Here is a 27,664-nt window from a genome sequence, read left to right on the forward strand (position 1 = left end):
CCTAAAAATGAGATATATGTGGGGCCCAAAAAACCTCATGTCACAGCAAGGATTAAAATATTGATTTATGTGCCAGCTAGATAGGATATCCTCATGTCATCAGTAACCTAGACCAACACCCTAGTTAGAAATCAAATGCAGGATTTTGATCATTGGATCAAGATCAAATCAATGATCATTATTATGTTGCTATGAGAAGATGTGCACTATTTACCCTACATGAAATAGCAACTAGTGGACCCACCATAGTGTATGTACTTGATGTATTTTCTTCACCCTTAAATCAAGCTCAAATCTATGACTGTTGCTTTATTGCTATGATAAATTTCTCAAATGTACCATATTTGTATTAAATGATGGATCAAATGTCCTACGCTCGATTAAAATGGAATCAACGATCCTCGCTTTATTGCTAATGGAAGTTGCTCACTCTTTATGTATAGTAGCATAGAAAACAAGGAAAATGTAGGAGGGACCCACCATTATGATTTTAAAATGCATCAAAATTTCTACCATCATATTGAGATGAGATCAAGGGTTGTCGCTTCATCACTATGGCAACATGCTCATTTCTTCTGCATAGTGAGGTAGCGACTCAATGACACATTTCCTCAAGGATTAGTGGGTCCAATTTGTGTTACCAACAATGAAGGAAAGGTACACATGGTGAACTCCCATTGGATTGACTAAAAAAATGTCAAGTGGAATGTGAATCATCCCTCTTTACATTCCTCTATCGTAGGATTTTTCAAGATAAATGGTGTAAATTTGAACGTAGAAGGTGGTGCCATTCTGTTTTCCCTTATAGTTCATTTATGAGGAATTAAAGCATTGTATACAAGAAAAAATAGAGTATATTGTAGAAGATTTCACCATTTTCATCCCACATGAACAAGTTTTCAAGTTTTCAAAGCAGAAGAAACAAGTGAGAATTAGCACCTAATCAAAACATGAAGCAGTTTCCCATTGTTCACAAGATATTGCAGAATTATAGAACAAAACAAGCAGAAAACCAAGTTCCCATTTACTATAACCTCTATAGCATTTCAATTTCTACAAATTATAGTCAAGATACCTCCAAAGAAGGTGTTTTTTGGGCAAGAGAATTATTTGGATAGGAATATCCACGATTACCTGCTTGAATTGCTCCCTAAATCCACCACTAAAATTGTGCAAGTTAAAAAGTTAACCTCGTTAAATCCTAGGCTCAGAGTTGCAGATGGGTTATATGATAAGGGGAATTGGGTTCGAGATGCTAACACTTCTCAAACTAGTTTGTTTTTATTCAAGAAATGGTTTTTAGAGAGGAATTTGTTTGCCCTATATGCCAATATTTGGAACTTTGATTTATGGAAATTAGTGGTTCCAAGTGTCTTTATGGATTATGACCTCCTTGAGGCTATGGAAAAAAACTATGACCAAGCAATTAGAGTGGTGAAAAGAATTGATGGTAAAATTCCAATCACAATTAGCCCAGAGGAAATTAGGCACGTATTTGGTTTAGGGCCTCTCACTGATTATCATGTGACGATTGACTTGAAAGAACTAGAAAAGGAATGTATGTCAAATAAGGATATAATCAGGCAAGGTGCACTGAGGGCACATATAGGAAAAATTGGAACTCTACTAGCAATAATAGCATCTTCCAAGGAACCCTTCAAAAGGGCATACTTGAATACTAGGGTTGTGGAGGCATATAGGAATCTATGCATAGTTTTTGGAGAGGATGAAGAGGAGTTTATGCTTGTGGGTTTTATGTACATGATTACTTAGATTTCCTCTTTTGGTGTGGACATAATTTTTTATTTTGCTTCTTATTTAGCTAAATAAATTCATAATGGCCTAGTTGGGCTTGCAAAAGGCAAGGTGGAGAACATTTTTGGTCACTATTCTTTGTTAATGCATCTGTTTTTGTTCAAGGGAGTAATGTATTTTGGTAAAGAGATGAAATTGAACAAGGAACAAGATGGCGAAGCACTGCCAATCCAATTATGGAGTGCAAATATTACCTAGGAAGTAGAAAAGGCTAGTTTTGTTAGGTTTGATAGATATTTTGCCTCAAAATTGAGATGCTTACTATTGAATGACAATCCTAGAGTGCCCAAGGCATTGGCAAGTCTTATTAGGCCCCTAGATAATCCTATTGTTTTGAAGGTTTCACACTATTGGGGAGACATTATCCCATATTCAGTCCCAACTATCATTAGGATTTATGGGTTCAGAGGTACCCCCAATGTGTTATCTTACCAAGTGCCTTTAAAGGTAGGAGTAGCTAAATTCAACTGGGAGGAATGGAGAAAACTTATTTGATAAAAAGATCAAGAGGGTCAATATTCCCCACTTGTATAGTGGCCCATCAATTTGTAATCACAAAAGTGTGTTAACTTTCTCTACACAAGATTTTACATTAGTATAAGATGGTTGTTTCTCACCCTTGTTTTTCTGACACTGAGGGATTTTATCATTTGGCATTTAGACACAAATTTAAGCTTGGTAAAATTGATCATGAATTTTATTTTCTTGAAGATACAATAAGAAATGAATACTCTTTGCAAGAGCAAGAGACTAAGAAGGAAAAATGGAGAGTTTTCTCAAAAAAATTTGATTGCATTCTTTGTTTTGATGTAGATTATAGTCCTCTAGGTAATGCCATTATAGAGGTAGATAGAATAAATAAGGTCATGCTTACTTTTCCTAAAACAATGGAAACCATGAATGAGAAGACGTAATTTCTTATTAATTATTTCCTAGATAAGGTTAGGGAGGTAATGAGGAGATTGGGATTTACTCCCAACATAGGGGCATGTCAATTGATTGTCCAAAAGAGGCAAAGTTATACTATCATTCAGAATAAAAGGACCATTGTGGACAAAGGCAAACAAATAATTGGATCCACTAGTGCTATCTAGGAAGAAAGGCCTCTTGAGCCCTCCCCTAAGAGGTGGAAAATAATAAGGGAAGAAGATCCTCACACTGAGGAATACTCACCTTCACAAACCCCTCTAAGGATTGAAGGGGAACAAATTACTCAAGAAAAAATTGAACAATTGAGGTCTCAAGGAGGAGTTTTTGTTACTCAAACTGAAATAGATGAAGGAAACCCTTAGGAGCCTCCTATGCCAAGTTTTGAGTTAACAATAGCATAATACAGAGGAAGGGAGTTAGACCTTGTACTAGAGCAAGCAACTTAACAATTATTGTCAAATGATAATTTTGTCAAGTCTAGAGCCTTTTACCAATTTGCATGGAGAACCAACATGGGAAAATTCAAAGAAAGATGCAACAAGCTAAGAATAGAGCATCCAAAGATGGAGGAGGTAGCCTTGCAAAATAAAATCAAATAAAAGATGAAAGAATTTCAAAACATAACGCCTAAAGAGGGGAGAAAGATGGTAAAGGCCTCAAATATTTTATTATTACCCAATTGGGATATAGTTGATGCTTTGATTTTTAATTCTATTTCAAATAAATTGGATTTTCAAGATCCAAGAAAGAAGGAATTCATAGGTTCTACTTTCAGTGAGGACCAGGCTACTCTGGTTATATGGTCACTAAGGAAGGGATCTAGGGTTGTTTAATCATAGCCAGATGACTTAGGATTAATGGGAAATATCATTGTGAGAAGACTAGCAGAGAGATCCTATGTATAGGTAGCTCATATGGGTGTAGGAATCTCTTAGTTTGTTTTGGCCACTATAGAAAAAGAAGAAGAAACAATGTTTGAACTACAAAGTAAGTATGAGAGTGTTTTGGGGGCCTATAATAAAGAAGTTGAAAAGAGAATTTAACTTGAAAATAAATTAATGGGGAGGTCCTCTAGGCCAAGAATAACATATGCCCATCCTCCAGTGGAACCTTTTAAATATACTCCTCTTATAGAAATGCCAGATATACCACAAAGGCCACAATATTACATAGCTAAAGACTTTGAAGAAGAAAAGAGTAAACTGTGGGCATTACATGTAGAACTAAATGTACAGTATGAAGATAAATTGAGAAAAGCTCTCACATATATGGGTGATAAAATTGAATGGCCACTATTCTATGATCAGCTAGAAAAGACAATAAACATATGGGATGAAATGAAAGCCAAAGATGAAGCTCTAAAACCTATTGTAAATAAATGGGCAAAAAGAAGGGAGGAAATGACATTTTTGTGTTATTTTGTCATAATATTTCCACATGATCAAATTGAAAAGACTTATGATATTGTTAATGACCTTCTAGAATATGATAATAAAAGAGTTCATCTATAGAGAATAATAGTGGGCTATTTGAATAGAAAATTAAGAGCCAGAAATTTGATTTATTCCCTTGTGCCTTAGATAGAAAGAATAAATTTAAAAACAAAGATGAATGAGCTAAGGAATTAGATGATTTATTTTGTTTGAGAATGAAAAAAATTATGAATGAAAAGGGACATGTGTAGTGGGCTACCACAATAGAAGAAATGGTGAAAGCCTAGATATTCTTTGATTCTTTGAAACAAAATTTTGTTGACATTCACTGTGAAGCTAAATATTTTATCAAGAAGCAATAGGATATTTTTCATTTTGATTGGCCATATGACAGACTTTATGAGAAGTGGATGGTAGATATTGATTTTGGTGAATAGTTAGAAGAAGCTGAAATTGATGATGATGAAATACATGAAGATGAATTACAAATCATTGACTCACTTCCATCAGCACCTAGGAAAGAAGAAGATAAAGAAGGACAATCATCTCATGCAGAAGCTGCACTGGATCAATTGAATGACGTAGTAGGAATGGAACCAAATGTAACTGTCACCTTGGTAGTACATGATGATATGAGTGGAAATGCTAGCAAGGAGGTGAAGTTGCATGAATCAGAGCCTGACACATCACTGGCAAGTTTGATAGCTACATATGCTAAGCACTTAGAGTAAATAAAGACCAATCATGGGATTTGTAGCATACAAAGATGTAACAGAAAAGGGGCCTACCAAGGGAACGATATGACGTTACCTTTTTGTTACATAGGGTTTTGTCTTTTCCTATTAAGTAAAATGTAAATATCTTTTGTAAAAGGACACCAGTTAATTCTCTATGCTTGAAGCTTGTTGCATCTCACACTATATAAGTAAGATTCTAGGGCTAGAGAAGGGTCCAATTTCTAATATAGTTTGAGTCTATATTGAGTATAGTTTTGTGCAACTATGATAGAAAAATATCATGATGTATCTTCTCTATAAATTTTCTAAGAATACATTGATAGCATATGATCTTTGTGCCTTTTTAGAGTCATTCTGAGTTTTATTGCAATTGCATACAATTTTCAAAGAAAATTAATACAAAATTGAACTATCCCCATATTTGTTCTTGCTAAAGTTTGTCTCCTTTGTTACTATTTGGTTCTTCTGATATTGTATGAGTAAAGCTTGTCCAATTGAATGCAATTCACTTAGGTTGTATGTAAATTCATTATTGCTATTGATTCAAAGAATTGTGTAAAGGCTTTAATGAAATTGATTGGGTTGCTATGATTGTAGAAAGGATGTATGTAAGAATGAATTCTAGTGAGAATTTTTGATAATATTTTTTGTAATGCAACAAATCAGATCTATAAATTGCATTAGACTTTTAATCCCAATGGAATAGGCACTGATCTAAATAGTCTATTCTATAGATAGGTAGATCATGAATAAGTATCATCTCTAAAATCAAAATCATCTTTATTTTACTTTTGAAGAGCTTCAAAGATGATCAACACTTGTTTGCATGTAACATTTTACCTTTAGTTAGTTGCTATGGTTAGAAATACCTGCAAATGTGAGAAGAATTGTGACCAAATCTGATTATAAGGGATATATATCATCTGAACGTGACAACAAGTGAATAAACTATGTATATGTTAGAGGTATGAGATGTGAATTAGAATGAAACTAATAGGATTCTCACACATCAACATTCATTTTGGATTATCCCTTAGGTATACCCACCTTGGTCTTGCAGAGCCTAAAGAGTAGAAAGCTAGTCTAGGCATTATTGAATTTGGTTCGAAATAATATGAAAGCATAATTGTTAATAGGATGTATCTAATCCTTAGATTTGTGAGCATTATTATCTTGGTATTGAGCCTTTGTTATTCAATAGTTGAAAAACACAAACATAACCAAATTAGCATGTAAAGCTATATAGAGTAATAGTGTGGTTAGTATTGGCATGATAAATTTAAATTGTTAATTTTTGAGTTCAGCTTCCAAGTCATGGAAAGTACAAGAACATTTGAATTAACACATATTTTTCTCTTTTCCTTGTTTATTATACTCAATTTATCTTCTTCTTTTAGAGCTAATTGAGAAGCTTCATCTACAAAATTTACTCTGAGTAAGGCCAACTCATTTTAGAGCTGAAATTTGAGGCCATTATATACCTAGCTTCATTATACTCAATGTCTTCCTATAAATTGATTCTTATTTGCAATTCATAAACTCTTCAGTATATGCCAATAAGGAGGAATCCTTCTATTTTGAGTTCTAAAGTTCCTTAAAAGCTTTTGCTAGTAAGCTAAAGGCATGAATTTGGCCTTTAAATGTTTCAACATCTTTGGCCACAACTTGATTTTCTCATTTCCCTTAATCCTCCTAGTATTTTGAATATTTTCCTACCATAGAGTTGCATGAGACTTCTATTGGATATAATATGACAAGCTTAGTTACTAAGAGGGGAGGGGTGAATCAGAAACTAAGAAAATTTTACTCTTTTTTTACCAATTAATCCTTAATATGTATTTTGATCTAATTGCATGCATGAGAAATTGAAAATGTTAAGCATTCAAAACATTTTGACACCTAATTTTGGTGACCTAGAAACCTTCCAAATAGAAAGTAAAAATAGGTTGGGGATGATACCCACAAGCTTTAGTACTATAGTATAAAGTTGGTTTGTTAAGGCTTACAATGATCACTTTTGATGATCTACCCTATTAGGAGCTATAAGGACTACTAGGTCCACCTTGCAAAAGGATTTACAATCATACAAATTAATTATGCACTCAATAAAGAGATTTACAAAAGACTATTAAGTCTACCTTGTGAAAGGATTTGACTGATCCACCTATTAGGATGAAGTAGTGGCTGATCTCTAATCTACAACTTAGATTGTTGAATGAGATACCTTTGAGTGTAATGATAACCTTGTAGTGATAGATAAATCTTTGTTGCTCCTTATATTACTTGTAGCCTTGTATTTTTCTCTTCTGCTCTTATCTCCTTGTTACATTACTTTCTTGTTATTCTATTTCATTACATTGGACATGATACAATACATTACATATATTCCAATCCAATTTATAAAGTCAACTCTAATATAAGTTTACACTAAATACACAAAGTTGGACCAAACTATAGGAACTCAAGTTTTGAAGACTAGTTTCATGAGGTTCTGATACTTGGCATCCATAGTCAATTCTCGGCATCATCATACATTCAATAGATGTAGAAGCTCGGTCTATACTGGTCACTTTCCAAGTTGTCTGAACTTAGTTTGCACTGGTGACTCAGTGAATACTATGAAACTCAACATATAAATTGAATCGATTGATTCATGTTGCATGGATTGGTAAATGCTATCACTACAAGCTTGGTATAAACTAAATCCCTTGGTTAACATTGAGTGGCTTAGTCAACACTGGATTCACATTGCTATGACTACAAACTTAGTAAGCACTACATAACTCAATTTGCACTAAGGAACTTGGTAAACCTTATGAAGCTTAGTTTATATTACTAATCACCATTATGGTAGAAATTACTCGACACAAACTAAATACTATCTTTTGGATTCAGTAGCAACTATAGAACTTGGTAGAGACTAAAATGCTTGGTAGATACTTACAATATTAATAAGTGTGTGTCATTAATAAAAAACATAACAGTAATGTCAAAAATCTCCCCTTTTGGCATTAGTGACAAAAACACTTATCAACCAAAACTAAATTTCAAGAACATTGATTATTCATCACCTTGTGTCTCAAACTCCGTAGAGTACTCTATTTTTGAGATTTTTTAAATTTTCTTTTGTAAAAAATGTAATTCTAAGTATCTATGCATATAATGCTCCCCCATACATATATACTTTACATCTTTTCACATCTAATATATACATTTTCTCCCTTTTATGTATACTCCCTTTATAATATACATCTTCTAAACAATATGCATTTTCTCCCCCTTTATGACATTAATGTCAAAGATATATGCTAAATACTATATAGTAATGCCAAAATGTGACAAAAAGTCTGAATGTACCTTTAGGATTAACATCATTGTCTTGTCCCAATTCTCTTGCAATACCTTTCATGTGTGCAATGCAATTTGCACTTTTGTTGATAGTTCTTTCATATGATCAGTAATTGAGAAATTGTTATCATGGATGAGTGTTTTAGCATGTGCAATGTGTTTCTACAATGCATCCATATTTGGGAGAATCATGCCTTGAATGTCTACCAATGTAGCTCTTATTTTGGCTTCTTCTCTTAGCAATTATTCATGCATATCAGTTAGGAATCTAATCTTTGAATAGTGGGTAAAGCTGTAACTTGGGTCAAGTTGTAGTTTATGTGCACTTTCCTACAAATCTCCATCAATCTTTGACAATTTATCTCTTATTTCCTTAGTAAAACTTGATGTATCATAGAGTTTATCAAATAATGTGGTTACATTATTATAGGAGGTCTCCAATGAGCCTAGAATAGTAGATAGATATACTTGATGAATAGCAATCTTTTCTGCAACAAGTTCCAAAACTTAATTCTCAAACTTCTTCTCATCTCTTTGCAATAATTTGTCTTGTCCATTCAAATCTTCATTGAATTTGTGGACTGCCTCTACTAATTGAATCAAAATTCATTGTGAAGCATCAACCTCTACATTTAGTGCCTCAATTAAAATATTCTTAGCATCTTCAATTATTTGAAATTCCTTATTAGTTTCTTCCCTAAGCCTCTACTACTTAGTTTTCTTCTAAAGTTCTCCAAATGTTTGTATTTGATCAGAGTTAATATATGAGATGTCCCAATTAGGAATAACAATCTTCTCATCAAGATCAATTTATTCTTCCTTCTCTTTTCGTTTACTCAAAAAATTTGTACTCGATTGAGACTTGATCTCAACTATCCTTGTACTTATTATTTGTATGCTAGGAATGGAAACAATTGTAGAAATGGTAGGACTTGCTGAAAAAGTAGATACTACACTCATTGTTGAAATACCTTGTGTAACCAAAACTAATGTAGAGGGAAGTGCAATCTACTTAGTAGATGAAGTGCTTGTCACTTTTTTCAATGAATTACTAAGCTGGACAGGTGCAAAAATTGATTGAGTGCTTGTGCTTACAGTGTTTGACACAATTAATCTTTTAATAGCTTTCTATTGGCTTGATGTTTTCAATGTTTACTTAGAGAATGAAAAAGTGAGGCTATGACCACTGCAACAATTTTCTCTAGGTTGGTCTCCCCAATGTTCTAAATATCTGGTTAGTTTTCCTTGGTAGCTTCATGTCCTTGTTTCTATTCCTCTTCCTCGTCATCTATATTGTCAAAATGAGTTACTTCTTCATCATCAATTTCTTCATCTTTTTCTTTCTCATTTTCACCCTTATCACTAGCATGAACCAAAAAAAATCACTTTTCTTGCAAAGAAGATAAATGTTCTTCCATTTTTTTGTACCATTCTTCACTACATGTTCAATATCATTTATTAGTATAAGACAAGTGTTGAATCTCAAGGTAAGTTTTTCTTTGTTCTTCTTTAGAGATTCTTTCACTTCCTTATCACTTAAGCTCAACATAAGTTGCCTCAAAGCCTACTCATATATGTCTCTTACAGGTTTCATGGCATTCTCCCATCTTGGCTTGACCTTCTCCATTAGTTCATCAAGAATCTACTATACAAGCTGATCTAGGGAATATTTCCACTTACCCATTTTAGACATTATCATGTCTTATATCTACTTTTGTTCCTCTACAGTTCTAGTCCCATACTTTAGTGCTTTGAAATTTGTTAAATTGGCTCCTTAGTTTATTTCTTTTAGCCTTTCCTAGAAGGTGGGTGGAGGTCTTCTAAATATCACATCTCCTCCTTCTTTGTCAATTTTTTTCTTGATGTTCTCCTAGTAAACACAATCATAGATGGTTTGGAAGGCTTGATAATGATTACCTTACCTTTCTTCTTTAATAGATCTTCTTCCTCTAATTTCTCTTCACCTTCATTTATGTCTTCTCCTTTTCCTTTAGTCAATAGAAGAGTGGAACTACTTTTCATTTTGTCAATTCTCTTATTCTCTTTATTGGCTGCATGAGGGAGTTTGGTTTCAAATTCAATTCTAGCCTTTGCTTCATCATAAGTGCTAAAGTAAGAAACTTTAGGGTCAACAAGCTCATTAATTAGTACCTCAATAATGTCCTTGGTTTCATCTATGTTTACCTCATAACCTAGAGGTTTGACCCATATAGTCCTTGGTCTAACTGCCTAAATGTATACTTGGTCACTATCAACCATGAAATAAACATCATCTTTGTAATCATCAATGAGTTTCATAGGTGCACTGAATCTATTATTCATCTTATCTTTAAATGCATCAAAGTAATTGTCCATAATACTCACATAGTTTTCTCCCATTTCAACTATATATTCATTAATTTGATAAAGCATAGGTACATCCTTCCTCCATGCAACTATACCTTTAGATGGGAAGAAATTTTGTACATAGAAAAATAGACAAGTTAAAAGTGAACCAAAATTACAAGGATTTTTCATTGAGGTTGTTATACTTTCCATGTTCTTGTTGAACTAGTTTAGCATCAACTTGGCAACACTAGTACATTTGCACCTATTTTTCTACCAAAAATTTCAACCAAAGCTATGAATCCTCCTTATTTTTTGTTTTCATTCCCGCATTGGTCAAAAAAAAAATTATATGCCAACTTTGGTTGAAATTTTGACCAACCCATGTTTTCCCAAGTTGAATTTCGACCAACTCAATGTCATAACAAAAAAAGAAAAAGTTTCATTTGTGGGTAAAAAAGAAAAAAATGGTATGAACATGGGCAAGAATCATTTGGTTTGTTAAACTTCGAATGAGATAGAGATGGAGACCGATATGAAGGACATGCCTACACTAGAAAACTCTAGTTCCTCCATGCCCATGGTCACCCATAAGTATTTCTTGGTTTATTTTGTTGAGGTTTCCTTTTACAAATGGTATAACAATGGGGATTTGTCAAGGTAGATCTAAAGAACATGGCTGGGTTGATAGAGAAGGGGTGGTAACAAAGGAGTTCTACCTCATATTTCATGTAATACAGCTCATGATGATGCTATGGAAGAAGATTAAGGCTTCATAATTCTTGTGTCGTTGTTGTCATCAAATCTAATGCAACCCACGATGCAACAAGGTAAATTACATCTTTTCAATTTTGCTTGTGGTTCTAAAAAATTTTGTTGCCCCATTTTTTTTTTTTTTTGTGGTCTATGGGAGAAAGGAGGAGGACATATTTGCAACAAACAAGATACGATAAGGAGAAGGATATGCTTGGGTTTATTGGTTCTGTATGTACATGTGGAGTAGGATAGATTTAATTTCTTTCAACAATCTTGGTGTCCAAATAAAGGGAATCTATCCAAATAAAAGAATTTTGAAGCCAAATTCTCTTTAACCTAATGCAACTACATTACTTCCCAAATCTAAGTAAAAGAAATATAAAAATTCATAAAATAAAGAGCTAGGAAAAGGGTTTGTACCAAAAAAATTATTCTTACAAGAAAGAAATGTTCATTTAATTTTATTTCAGGGAGCTTTCAGCAGACATAGAGATTAGTTTGTTGAAATTTGTGAAAATTTGGTTTGGGAAAATCATCTGCAATGCATCACATGAAGTTGAAATTTATAGCGGAAAAGGAAATTGATCATTTACCTTCGATTTTTTTTCTATAATCTTAAAGTAATAGAGTTTTGAGAAATTCTCATTTCTAGTTTATGTATGGGTATATTTTGGAGTTTGAGTATTCAAAAAATCTACTTCATTTGAGTGAACAATAGAGTAACAGAGTATCAAATAATTGTCTTTTATCTTTTCGATTTGATTATGGTTTAATTGTTTTCTTCAGTGAGTGTGGCTAGTAAGATGGAAAATGACATAATTCTTCAATTGTTATTGCTACAATATTGTAGACTTTGTGTTTTTTTTTGGCTCATTTCGTCACAATATTAGGAATTATATGTCTACTGTAGATGATCTACACACTCAAAAAAAATGACTGACAAAAATAATTTTGGATCAAAACTGGTAAGTCTATATGTTTCTATTAATTTATGCTCCCTTGGTAAATAAGTGTAAGCACAAACTGCATGGTTCAAAAAATTCCCTTCCTTTTGTTATATGTTGTTGTAGAGATTTTTTTTATACCCCAAATCTTTTCATTCTAGTCATCTGTGGCCTTTCTTTGTTGTGTTCATTATGGTGTATTAATCAAAGCTGATTAGGAGGCATCAAAAGATGATCTGTGTAACACAAGAATGATATAGATTAAACAAACAATCATAAGGGAAAAGTATTTTTCCCATCGATGGCTTGTTTCCAATATTAATAGAGAAGAAAAATGTTTCCATATTCAAGTTTGGTGGTCTATACCATAGTCTCTGTAGCTACAAGCTTATTGATTACAACATTCAAGGTTTCTATTTGGATTATAGGTAGCTTGCACACCTATGTTCATCCAGATAATGTTTATATATATATATATATATATATATATATAAGACCATTTGTAATTTAATAAAAATTAAGATACATTATATACTCCAACTATCTACATGTGAACATATACAACCTTAAGCAATAGGCTTTAGGAGAAACTATCTACAAGAATTTAATTTTTTTTACAAAAATAATTCATTTGTGGACTTAAAAGCCTCAAGTCTTTGAAGTACAACCTATATACACATGGATTGACTTCTTTTAATTGAATGAAAGTAAGATTACAAAGAAGTGCAGTTACATTGGCAATTTTTTTATGACTCAATTCATAAATTTTAAAATAGGATATCAGTAACATTTATTTGTCTATTTTTCTAGTAATCACCTTGAAAAAGTAGCAAGCTCGGCCTCATATGTTTGACTCTAATTATTTTATAACTAAATTTCTTTCATCATACCTTTCTTCTTCACCATTTGGTGATAATAGAAAGAATGAATGAACATTGAACAAATAACCACATAGTCCATGAACTGGACCAGAAAAAAAATGATTTATCAAGCCTATATTCAAAAGGTTACTCTTTCTTCTAAATTGTACTTCAAATTTCAATGTAATAAAATTCCCAAAAGAGCCATCTATACCCATATGAGTATGATTACAACAGCAACTAAAACTGCAATGGGCATCCATTTTAGTGCCACCTTCTGAAGTATATCTGAGCCCTTAATTACCAACTCGATATCAATGGATCCTCTAGTAGACACAAGATTTGTTTCCTTATTTTTTTCTCCATTTCCAACAATATAACTAAAGTCCTTCATAATAATCTATTGGATTTGAATTTGATCATTATTGTTCAACTTTGACAGGTTTCTCTATGTCTTGGTATCCAGATAAAGCTTTTTGATTCTTTGGCTAATTGAGTTGAATTTGATTCCAGAGAATGTTGTGAATGGAGATGAAGGGAATGTGAGGGTAGCCATTAGGAGACCTAAAGATAATATAGCCACAAATGAAAATTCTTCTAAATTAAAGGTCAAAATTAGACAAATCGAAAGGTTTGAAAAGGAAAAAGGATAAGCCAAAAGAAAAAACTGATTTCAATAAAACTAATGCTCAGATATTTAGAGTTAGATTAGCTGACTCATAGATCTAGATAAGACAGTACTTTGCAGAGTATGATGAAGCTATATTGTATGCTTCATTAGGTCTTTCTAACGTTCTCACATATTAGTTTCTCCTTGGATGCTTATCATCCGATGATAAATAGGTTTCTGCTATGTTTTTTTGGGGTGACTTAGTTCCCATCCTTGTGGGATCCTTTGCAATATACAAGTTAGCTAGGTTTCTTGGTACGGTATCTTTAGATAGGTAAACCTTAAAAAAATAGAAAAGATATTGAGTGTTTTTGTGGGTATTTTAGGGTTTCTTATATCTCTGACAATTCTTTTAGTTTCTACACCTAGACTTGTTGACCTTAGAGTTGGTGTTAGCAGCAGTACAAAATCAAAAGATAATGATGGAAGTGAGATCTCTTTTCAATGTGGTTTTGTAAGGTTTTTGCTAGCATATTTTGCTAGTTGGCTTTGTGGTCTTCTCTTTAGCCCTGTTCACAAGGTTGTTTGATCATTCTAGCTTGGTACACATCAACTTCAATGGAATATATCTGTCATTAGTTCTAGAAAAGTCATTCAAGTTTTGTTCTACCTGAATATCATCATGCCGATCTTTATGTCCTTATTTTGGATTAGCCCAATGGCTGATATATTTATCTCAAAGTCTAGTCAGAAACAAGGTTTGAAGAGTATGAAGCCTAGGATTCTTCCATTTGATAAAAACCCAATTGGCTTACAAGCTAGCACAAAGTACTCAGATCATCTGACTGGGAAAAATATCAAAGTTGGTAATACAAGTATGCAAGATTCTAGACAACAAAGCAAATTGAGTAAGTGTTTTGAGACAAAAGAGGATTTTCTAAGTCAATGTGAGCATACATTCTATCATAGGGAAATGAGTGTAATCAATAATTTTGAAAAGAATCTAGTTCTAAAGACAGACTTGTCAGATTCTAGTGTTGTTTACAATGAAGCAGAAGATATAAAATGGTACACCTAGAGAGCCTCCCATTCATTCCATCAAGAAAATTGGGCTCAAGAAATTGGCACATCTTCTACATCTTTTGAATTGTTTAGAATTTGGTGTTTATTATTCACTGGAGTTTTGCAACTATTACTAGTGCGATCCAATTTGCAGATGTATCCAAATGAAGCCATTTTAATTTGGTATTAGAGATTACATGGTAGCAAGGTTCCCAATCTTGACTTTAGCAAGGAAAAACTCTTTCTACATAATTATTTCATCTTCCAGGTCACATTACAATTCTTTATTCTAGGTTCTTTGATATTGTTGTTTGTAGGCTTGTCTTGAACAAAGAGTATTGATATTGGTCCAAACTTGCTAGGCAAGTTTCTTGTTTGATCAACATTTGTTCAAGAATCGGCCATTTTCATGGCTTGGTGGATGCAATCTGTATGGGCTATACTAACCTGTTTGAACCTTGGTCTATATCATCTTAGATTTTTGATGGTTTCATAGTCTCATAAAAGGTTAGTGGTCATGAATTAATGGATTAAATTATTTTAATTTTCCCTTGTATCCTTGCATTGATAATGTTCTACAATTTTCTTTATCAATGTTCTATAGGTATCAATGTTCTACAGTTTTCTTCAAGTTTTACATGTACTTTAAAATGATGGAAAAAATTATGGTGAAGAAAGCATCTAATTTAGAGTGTGATGTGATCAAAGATACCAATTTTCCTGGATCAATATGTGACTAAAAGCTAATAGAATTGAAGAAAGCATTTCTACTAAAGAAAAATGCTGGAAAGGAGAGTCTGTAGGTGATTTATGTCCCAAAGGGTTCTTAGGATAACTATAGAGGATTTATAATTTTAAATCCTCTAATTTGACAAAAGGGTACCAAGTAACCCCATGTCATGCCAAAACTACGAGGCAAAAACACACAACAATTTTTTATTTTTTATTTTTTTTACTCAATCACCATTTTTATTAGCAAACCTGATTTAAAGGCTCAGCCAAGAAAGAACCAAGAAGAAAACCCGGCTTCATTTCCATTACAACAAAGTTTTGAAATACAATTACATAGGATTTCCAATGCCAAAATTACAACAATTTAATTGAATTTTCTTCATGACCCTCATCAAGGGATTCATAACAATTTCTGCAACACATTTCTAGAACCATGGAGGGAACAAAATCTAATCAGGTGACCACAAGCATGACCAAGAACAACTCAAACATGCATAATCATACAAGGTTTTCACAATAGGATTCAAAATGAATCAACACTAGAGAAAGGTGGATTTTTCCAACAGGAGATGTCAAACACAACACCAAACCAGGTCCCCAATTGGGGCTATAATTCAAGAACTTCCGTTCTTCCATTCTTACATGCCAAAACTCATACGTGGTTTGTGCTGACAGGTAGGGGCCCATAACACCCTACCCTCTCTCCCTCTTCTCGTCCTGAGAAGAGACTCTACACTGTTGGAGTCCAATTAAAATGCCCTTTCCCAGAATTGGCCACTTCTGCCCTCTCCAAGGGTGAGTAATGCCAAAACACCCATGCAAGAAAATCTCAAAATTCCAACATAAACATGAAAGGAAATCATTCAAAATAACATGATTTTCAAAGCTTCCCAACATACCCACAAACATACAAACATTCAAACAACAAAAAGCTAGCATAAGCATGAAACAAACATGAAATATGAACAAGGGAGATGAGAATTCCTATCTTCACAAAGAAGTAATGGCAAATGAAAAAGTTTGAGTAGAGCTTTTCCCTTCCTTGCTTCAATTTTCCAAGACTCCTCTCTAAATGTAGAGATTGGGTAACAACCTCCACTAGACCAAGAAGGGCCTCTAAATAAGCCTCAAACTCAACCACCAAAGGGATCAATAACTTCTCCCACCCACTTACAATTCTAGAAACTCCTAACTCAACCCACACTATGGTTAAACACTAAGTGAAGGTGGGGTGATGAAACTCATGGTAGCCACTTGTAATTTTCGCACAAAGGCAAAAATAGACTTTTTGAGTGACCTCAAAAGTCAATAAAAGGGGCTTAAGGGTTGGAAAAGACCCCCAACCCATACCCATACCCCTTGGGTATAAATATTTCATGTTTTAAAGCCTTAGGAATAGGTTTAGAGCCAAACAAAGCTAGGAATTAATTAGGACCAACTAACAACTCTAAAATGCAGATTAAGCACTAATTTGGATTAAGGATGACTAAACTCGATTAAGAACCAAATTAGAAAACTGAAACTAACTAAATCCGACCTAGGTCCAAAGGTTACATAGATAACCCTAATCAACACACTGAAGAACATAAACAAATCACAAGTGTCAAGCGACAACATAAGAATACAGTTACGAGCATTAACATTTACTGATCACATAAGGATACATATATACATCTTAATTTAATTACGAACAACAAGGTTTCCAAAATTAGCACATAGAGATCTGTTCTGTTCCTCCGTCGGTTTTCTCGACTAAAATATCTACACACTCATTACACACATCAGTAGTCCCAGAAATCACATGTACATATATATATATATATATATACGTATCAGGAATCACATAAATTAAAACATCTAGCTATAACAAAATTAGGGTTCCTCTCATCCTATTCAATTCTTAACCATTTAAAATATCTTAAACCAAAATGTTAATCCTACCTTTTACTTAATTCATCAACATACATATACATAAAACATTAAATGACGGACATCAAATATCTGAAAATAACATCATACAACATGAAATAATATGATATGTTCAAGTATCTGATAATGTCTCGACATCTCAAGTCGTGAGTATCAAAATGATAAAGTAACAACTAAGGCTACGAAGGGTCGAGGCGAGGCCTCACATCCTCCCCCACTAGGCATGAACTTCCTCCTGGAGTTCATCAAAAGACAAGGGTATTGAGATCGCATCCATGGCACATCCTCCCATGAAGTCGTGACCTCATTGTAACAATCCCACTGGACCCTAACTTGGTCTAGCTCTTGACCTCAGGGAGCTAGGGTCTATCAGGCAATAATATGGATAGGCTCTAGCACTAACTGGCCGACCAAATCCACCTGTAGCCTCAATAACTATTGTCAACCACTGTAAAAACTCTGTGGGACCTGCCCATGTCTCCAACTGCCAGCTCTGAAAAAACCCCTCTTTGACCACTGGATGACTACCCCTATGAACACTCTCTAGCTATGTGACCCATGCCACCAAAAGTGTAGCATGGTCCTCGGGTATAAGATTGTGTATCCTATGATCCAGACTGCTATGGGCCTCCTGACCTGCTAGACCCACTGTATCCACCCCTGGAAGACTGTTGAGTCTGCATTGACTGTGACTGTGGGGTATGTACTTTTTGATCCTGCTGTGACTACCACTGCTTGGGCTTAGAGCCCTAATAACCCTATGAGAATTCTTGCTATTGCTACTGAGACTATTGGCCCTTAGAGGACCCTATTGTATAGTTCTGATTCCCTTTCCAAGGGGGTTTCTGTCGAGTAGAGTTTCAGTTCTGAGACCGATCCCATGATTCCTATCTACCTCGAGTATCCTCTGCCACTAGTGCTATCTCCACTACCTGTCTGAAGGTGGTAGGGAAGGCCATCCAAACTGGGCCCTAAAGTGAGAAATTTAGACCCATTATAAAGCGATGCACCCGTAGTTTCTTGTCCTTCATGTATTCCGCATAAGGAAGGAGCTTGAGAAACTTGCTCTCATATTGAGCCACTGTAAGAACTCTCTAATAAAGAGAATGAAACTCCTCTATCTATTTCTGTCAAAAATTCTCTAACAAGTACCTCTCTCAAAATATTTCTAGGAAAGACTCCCATGTGAGGGTATCCATCCTCACTCCTCCTATGATCTCCTCCTGATGCCACCAGTTGGAGGCATCTCCTCTCAACTGATGGACTGCTAGACATGCTTTTAGATTACTCCCATAAGGGCATAATCCAAAGCACCACTGTAGGCTTTGTAACCATGCCTTTGCTACTATCCCCTCAGTGGAACCGGTATATAATGGTGGCTCGAGTCGAATCAATTCCCTGATGTCATCTCCTACATGTCTAGGAGGTCTTTCAAGTGGGGGTCTTCTCTGGTGTATTGACTCACCTTCATGCTCATCCCGCCCCTCTAACTATCTTGGTAGGGGACTCCTAGTCCTCTCTCTACCTCTGGGCCCCTCTGCTTCCACTACTGGAATCTGCTGAACCGATTAAACTATAGATACTACCCTCAACTGAACTACACCGATCAAAGTTTGAAGTGCATCTATAATGTCCTGATTCAGGTTCGGTGGTGGTGGAGGTGCAGGTGGAGGTGGTGGTGGTGGAGGTGGTCCATCCTCCTATCCTACTCTACCACCTCTCACCCTATGACCTCTACCTCATCAGTTGCTTCGAGTAACATGAGGCATCCTACACAATTAAATGTTTCATTTTAAGTTATCAGAAGTGTAAGGGTTTAAGGTTCCTAGTGTTGAAACACGAGCTTTGATACCAAAATGTCATGCCCAAACTACGAGGCAGAAACACAAAACAATTTTTTTTTTAAAGTAGGACATGATTTCCGTAGCTAGTCAAATTGTGATGTGAATATCAAGATTTAACTATGTGATTTTGAGTCAAACTTGATGACCTATGTTTCATAAGTAGTGATTCAACATGAATCCATCTCTCATGAGAATAAATGGAACACTTAGCACTCATTGGAACTAGGTGATGCTCACAGGGGTGAAGCACCGAGACTTCCTGGGAGGTCACCCATCCCAGTACTACTCCAACCTGAGTGCGCTTAACTACAGAGTTTCCTCCACAGTTAAGCACACTCAGGCTGGAGTAGTACTGGGATGGGTGACCTCCTGAGAAGTCCCAGTGCTTCACCCCTGTGAGCATCACCTAGATCCAATGAGTGCTAAGTGTTCCATTTATTCTCATGAGAGATGGATTCATGTTGAATCACTACTCATGAAACATGGGTCATCGAGTTTAACTCAAAATCACACAGTTAAATCCTAATATTCACATCACAATTTTAATTTTATTTTTTTTACTCAATCACCATTTTTATTGGTAAACTTGATTCAAAGGCTCGGCCAGGAAAGAACTAGGAAGAAAACTCGGCTTTGTTGCCATTACAACAAAGTTTTGAAATACAATTACATAGGATTTCCAATCCCAAAATTACAACAATTTAATTGAATTTTCTTCATGACCCTCATCAAGGGATTCATAACAATTTCTGCAACACATTTCTAGAACCATGGAGGGAACAAAATCTGATCAGGTGACCACAAGCATGACCAAGAACAACTCAAACATGCATAATCATACAAGGTTTTCACAATAGGATTCACAATAAATCAACACTAGAGAAAGGTGGATTTTTCCAACAGGAGATGTTAGACACAACACCAAACTAGGTGCCCAATCGAGGCTATAATTCAAGAACTTTCATTCTTCCATTCTTACATGCCAAAACTCATACGTGGTTTGTGCTGATAGGTAGGGGCCCATAACACCCTACCCTCTCTCCCTCTTCTCATCCTGAGAAGAGACTCTACACTGTTGGAGTCCAACTAAAATGCCCTTTCTCAAAATTGGCCACTTCTGCCCTCTCCAAGGGTGAGTAATGCCAAAACACCCATGCAAGAAAATCTCAAAATTCCAACATAAACATGAAAGGAAATCATTCAAAACAACATGGTTAAGCTTCCCAACATGCCCACAAGCATACAAACATTCAAACAACAACAAGCTAGCATAAGCATGAAACAAACATGAAACCTGAACAAGGGAGATGAGAATTCCTACCTTCACAAAGAGGTAATGGCAAATGAACAAGTTTGAGTAGAGCTTTTCTCTTCCTTGCTTCAATCTTCCAAGACTCCTCTCTAAATGTAGAGATTGGGTAACAACCTCCACTAGACCAAGAAGGGCCTCCAAATAAGCCTCAAACTCAACCACCAAAGGGAAGGTGGGGTGATGAAACTCATGGTAGCCACTTGTAATTTTCGCACAAAGGCAAAAATAGACTTTTTGAGTGACCTTAAAAGTCAATAAAAGGGGCTTAAGGGTTGGAAAAGACCCCCAACCCATACCCATACCCCTTGGGTATAAATATTTCATGTTTTAAAGCCTTAGGAATAGGTTTAGAGCCAAACAAAGCTAGGAATTAATTAGGACCAACTAACAACTCTAAAATGCAGATTAAGCACTAATCTGGATTAAGGATGACTATACTTGATTAAGAACCAAATTAGCAAACTAACACTAACTAAATCCAACCTAGGTCTAAAGGTTACATAGCTAACCCTAATCAGCACACTGAAGAACATAAACAAATCATGAGTGTCAAGCGACAACATAGGAACACAATTACAAGCATTAACATTTACTGATCACATAAGGATACATATATACATCTTAATTTAATTATGAACAACAAGGTTTCCAAAATTAGCACATAGAGATCATCTCTGTTACTCCATCGGTTTCCTCGACTAAAATATCTACACATTCATTGCACACCTCAGTAGTCCCAAAAATCACATGTACATATGTATATATACGTATCAGGAATCACATAAATTAAAACATCCATCTATAACAAAATCGGGGTTCCTCTCATCCTATTCAATTCTTAACCATTTAAAATATCTTAAACCAAAATGTTAATCCTAACTTTTACTTAATTCATCAACAAACATATACATAAAACATTGAATGATGGACATCAAATATCTGAAAATAACATCACACAACATGAAATAATATGATATGTTCAAGTATCTGATAATGTCTCGACATCTTGAGTCATGAGTATCAAAATGATAAAGTAACAACTAAGGCTATGAAGGGTCAGGGCAAGGCCTCACACCCCACACATAGTACATTTAGCATTTAAAGTTTGAAAGAAGAATGCATGCTCTCACGGAGTTGATAAATTATAATTCCATCTGCACTAAACAATCAAATTAGTATGTAAACATTCACAGGAAGATGAAACAAAGAGTTGAGTCTTATGGCATCACTAAATGTTATCATTTCAATTAAGTCAAAATGGTACGAATCCATAGCTTGTGATAATAAAGGACAAAAGCAGACAAGGGTTATTTGTTTCCAACAACCTATGGGTAAGTCTTTTCTCATGCATCATTCTCCACATTATTGTTGTATACTATTTTTGCATATTTAATAGATCTAAAATTAGAAGAATTTTAGGATTTAAATGGCTTGCATAGGCTTATATATGTTTTCTCTGAGATTGTGTTGTTTTGTGCAGTGCAACTTGTGTGATTTTATTTATTCCAATAGTGTGATCACCCTACCTTTCATTAGAATAAACAATTTCTTTTATTGAAATCAATGCTTAAAGTAATGAGTATAACTAAATTAAGATGCATTCTATGTATAGGTGCCTTTTCCCTACAGATATAGAAAAGGATACATAAGAGATGAAATAAATAGATAAATATTTTGTCTTAGAGCATAAATTAAAAAGGATGCTTGAATTAAGAAAAAATAGTGATTTTTGTTCCTTTTTGAATCACTAGATATTGCTTGCTAAAAGCATTTCAATTGGCTATTTTATTTTATCCAGAGATGTAGACAAAGAAATTCACTGTTATTGAAGAGAAATTCATAAAACTTGCATTGCAGAGATGCAAACAAGGAAATTCACTATTATTGAAGAGAAATTCATAAAAATTGCATTGCAATGGAATCAAATTTGGGAAGTGGAAAATCTTCTATTGAAATTATTAATCAAGGTGCGGGTGGGGGGGGAAGATCAATGAAAGAGGAAACAAGTTGACCACTTGCATATTGACCATACAACTTGTATGCATAACCCCTATTTGCATGTCATTGTCACTTATTGAAGAATCTTGCATGCTCAGTCTCCTTCATGCTAACTATGTGGAGGATAAAGATTAACATCTACAATTTACAATTAATCCTTGTTAAATTGCACCATATTCGAAGGAGTTATAAGTGGGAGGTGTCACAAATTGTCTACTAAACTAGAATCATTGATCACATTGGAAGAATGGAATCACAAGAAGAGAGAACCATCTATGAATCAAATATTTACCTCTTAACAAGAATCTTCTAATTGAGTGCACAACATGTGGAAGTAGAAGAGTTAAGAGTAGATCAATGTTAGCTTCCTTGTTGTTTCTTGCAAGTTTTATGTGGAAGAAGACTAGAATATTTTCTATTGAGAAGTTGGGAGCTCAAGAGTAAAAGTAAAGACTTCTCTAGGAGCTGGTTTTAATTTTCTTGACACATGAGTTAGTGTACATGGTCCAAGTGTGTTTGAAATAAGTTTAAGATCCTTTTTGTGAGGGGAGAAGCTATCCAAATTTCTACATGAAACTTTGATGTAACCTTGTTCTATTAATGTAACAAAATAAGTATTTTTCTTCATGTTTTATTTTATAGTTTTTCTATAATATTGGCTAGTTTAATAGCAATTAATTTCTCATTTGGTTCAATTTTAAATCAATAATTTTGGGCCTTGAAGGATTGGTCATGGTCCTCTCAAGTTACTTTAAAATATTTGAAATTTCTACAAATTGTTGCATAGATTTTTTGTTGCAAAAATCCTAATTAGGCGCCTAGTTGTTGCATTTTCTATCTAGGATTACATGACTTGAGTGACTCTTCAAATCCATTTATTGTGTGTTTTACAATCCTTTTTTATCACATAGGAGAGTGTTGTGAAGTTGTGCTGCAAGGGAGAAGTTACCATTTAGTTGGCTACCTACACTTGGATTCACCATTGAATTTTGAGATACTTTCTAGAAAACTCTGGGTCTATGATTGGAAGAGATTGATCTTCAAAGGCTGCTAATGTTTTAGTTTTGTAAAATTCTTCTACTTTTTAGCTTACATCCAAAAATCAAAACTCTTGCTAAATCACACCATTGGGTTAAAATATGTGATAATAGTTTGTTCCTTCATTGTCTACCATTTTTATCTAAAAGACTTTCTAGATTTACAATATGGTTCCTATTAAGGGGGCTTAGCTTGGCTTCTTACATCTTCATTGTCCTAGAACATGTATTCTCCTATTTTTTTCCTCTATCTATCACATTTTCCTCCTCTCACTCATCGTCAACTTCTAGCACACTTGTTGTCACATTACTTTGAGCCTTTTAACTAATTTTCTATTTCCAACATTCTTAAGATAAAACTCATCAAATTTTTCATGCAGAGTAGGTTTGCTATTTTCTTCTAAGGTTGGTATACTTATAAACCTTAGGAGAATTGATCATGGATGAGATATTCCACAAACTTGTGCAACATAGTTTTCAAGGAAAAGAGGACAATGGTAACAGTTATACATATTTCAAAAAGCTGGTGTAAGAGAAGAGAGTAAGAGAAGGGATGGGGAAAAGATAGAATAAGCCATGGGGAGCAAGCATAAATATTATGAGGTCAAATAGTATCTTGGGTTTGAATCATAATAGGGTCTTGAATGTGCCTTCTTACTTTGGCTTGAGTATTAGATTTCTTTATTTCCCATAAAAAAATTGTGCAAGATGTAAAATGCTTTTTGTTTTCTTGTCTAGAACCTTTGGTTTGAAAAAAAACATATGAGTATGATATTGCATGATGTCCCAATTTGTATAGGTTCCCTTAAGTTCATTATTCTAGGTTTTGAAAAATTATAGAAGTTGTCATACCCTTTTAGAAGTATTATCTATCTTGTTTCCTTGGTATTTTCTCTACTTAAGAACTATATAATGATTTAGATCTCATTATCCAATCTTGAAAGAGTGCTTTATATTACTGGATGATTCTATGGATGAAAAACATGTTTCATGAAATGTCTTCTCTAAGGATTTTTCACAAAACTTCTCAAAAACATACTCCATAGGAAGAAACTAAGAATGGCTCAAAAAAGCCATCTAATTCTAATTTGCCTTCAACAACAATGGCTAGTTCTATGAGAAACCCCTTTGCCCAATTTATGAATAGTAATAGAAACTTGCATGTCTTTATACAAAGAATTTCTCTAGTTCTCGATGATTTGATGGAACTTCCACCTAAACCAAAGGGAAGGGTTGTGGAAACATTGATGATTTATAGTTACCTTGTTTTACATCCCCACAAAAGAATAGATCTGTACCATCCTCAACTACAAATGGAATAATAGAAATAGGTTTGGCTAGGCATAGAGACATGAAACCAATATCACTAATGGAAGGTGGTCTCCACTTCCACGAGACAATCATAGTGAACTATCTAGAGACACAAACTTTACTCCTCATTATTTAAACAATGCAATGGAATTGAGGCAAACCATACAAATGGGAATGCAATTCAATCTAGTAGAGACAATTGTTGTTGGCAATGGAAGTTCTAATAATGCAACTCCCCACCCTATAAAAACTAGAGGGAAGGCATCATAAAATCATTTTGATTGTAGTCCTACTAGCAGTACACCTACAAAGATTGTCTCAAGAGAACTCAACAATGGATCTTCTATTAGCACAACCACCAATAGTTTTAGATTTCTTACTTCTTAGAACTCAGCTACAAGAATTGGTCATGCATGTAAAACTCTTGTTGTGGCATCGACAACACCCATAGTGGTAAATACTATTGAAGTTGCACATTTTGAAATCAAGGAAGAACCTTCATTCTGGATGGATCACAATGTGCAAGTGATGAATCTAATTTTTCTTCTTCTCATTAAGTAGAGTGTTTGGGCTGAAAAGAAAAACTTTGTTTTCAACTTACATTTCTACTATTTGTAATTCTAGTTTTATTTATTTTTGTAGGTTTTACTTTGAATACAACCTTTGAATAGTGTAGAAGTAGCTTCTCAAGGGTATAGTCAGTGTTTGAAACAAGAGAGTGCCCAAAGTATTACTTTATTTGGTCCTCTCGAAACACGTTTCACATTTGATCAAGTCACTTGTGAAACAACATAGGTATACATAAATATATAATCACATATCTAATTAGACATCTTATGATTGCAATCTCATTTAAGAATTGTTTTGATCATGTAGGAGATGCTATTTAAAGTTGTTGGTTTGCCAATAGTGGAGAACTGCATGTCAAGTTACAATAGTTGTATGTTTGCTTATGGTCAAGTGTCTTTTGGATCTTCTTAATTTTTATGACTCATAATTGTATGCAATTATTTTTGACACATAGTTATGAGACATTTTATTGGATGGTATTTTCATGCTATATAACACATATTCATGTAATTTTCTTTCTTTCATGCTAATTTATGAGATATTTTTTGTGTAGACAGGAAGTGGAAAAACACATACAATGCTTGGTGATATAAATAAATTAGACCAGAGACCAAGTGGAAATTGTGGAGTGACTCCTTAAATTTTTGAGTACTTATTTGCAAGGATAAAAGATGTAATCTATTTTGCTCTTTGATTTTTAGTATTTTAGTTTTTTAGTTCAATTTGTATAGTTGTGTGAATGCTTGGCATAATTGCTTTCCTTGTGAATGCAAGAAGAAGAAAGCCATGTGCATGAGAATTTGAGATATGTTTGCAAATGCTCTTTTCTTGAAATTTATAATGAATAGATAATAGACCTATTGGAGCCTTCATCAACTAATTTGCAAGTAAGCCACCAATTTATAATGTTTTAATGAGTTTGCTTTTGTTAAATGCTAACAGTTTTAGCAATTATTCCTCTTCAAAGTAGTATCTACTTTTTTGGACATCATTTATCACTTTTGTAGCATTCAGTGACATGCCTTTATTTAATTTTCATTCGCTAGTTCACAAAATAAATGTTTAAGTTCTTGTTCACCCAACCAAATAAATTTGCTCCTTTAAAAAATATGTTTTGCACTTGTGATCATATTCAATAGGACTCTATTTTCTAACATGAAAAAATTATTTTTCTCTGTACAATTGTGACAAGATGTTAGAAAAGGTGTATATGTTGATAATCTTATAGAGATTGAAGTTAAAAGTATATAGGATGTTGTTCAGCTTCTATTTCCAGTCCACCATATATTCATTGTAAATTTAACCTAATCATATTTTGGTTATGATAATAGTTTAATCAGTTTGCAACTTACTCTAAAGATTGTTATGATTTCTTTATGATTGATAGGGAGAATCAAATAGAAATATTGTAGCAACTAATATGAATCATGAGAGTAGTCATTCACATAGTGTTTTTACACGTGTTATTGAAAGCCACTGGGAAAAGGACTCTATGACCAACATTTTCTATGGAAGGCTTAACCTAGTGGATCTTGCTAGTTCAAAAAGGTATATTAGAAATGCTTTTATTTATATCTGTACTTACCAACTCTTTACATTTTGTATTTTCCTATTTCCTTCTTGTTGTGTCACCTAGCTTAGTTTGTTGTGAAATAGGAAAAAAAGTTCTAGTGCAGAGGGTGAATGCTTGAAACAAGTTGCAAACATCAATAAGTCCTTGTCAACTCTCAGGGAATTGTGAAGATTTTTCACATCAAACTCTATGACATACTATATACATACATCAAATGTTTAGCTGAATTGTATCAACATTTATTAATGGTATAAATAAATGATAAGCATGATTGAATTGAACTCCAATGATAAACAAGATTTCCAAAATATAAATTGTATTAATTCTCTCTCTCTCTCTCTCTCTCTCTCTCTCTCTCTCTCTCTCACACACACACACACACACACACACACACACACACACACACACACACACACACACACACAGACACACACTTTTCACTCACTCACCACACATAGTTAATTGCATTATATTTTTGAATAACAACCATCATATAATCCCAATTTTATTCAAGCATTTTTTCCCTACATGTGCAGCC

At 34.1% G+C, this 27,664-nt stretch overlaps 1 pseudogene; it reads left to right on the top strand.

The window, feature by feature from the left end:
* The first annotated feature begins 13,673 nt into the window (after nucleotides 1–13,673).
* LOC149566930 (uncharacterized) lies at nucleotides 13,674–15,148 on the top strand (annotated as a pseudogene).
* The last annotated feature ends 12,516 nt before the right edge of the window (nucleotides 15,149–27,664 follow it).

Source organism: Cupressus sempervirens, chromosome 3, assembly GCF_028749045.1.
Source record: "Cupressus sempervirens isolate cs-2001-9-10 chromosome 3, ASM2874904v1, whole genome shotgun sequence".
Classification (NCBI taxonomy): domain Eukaryota; kingdom Viridiplantae; phylum Streptophyta; class Pinopsida; order Cupressales; family Cupressaceae; genus Cupressus; species Cupressus sempervirens.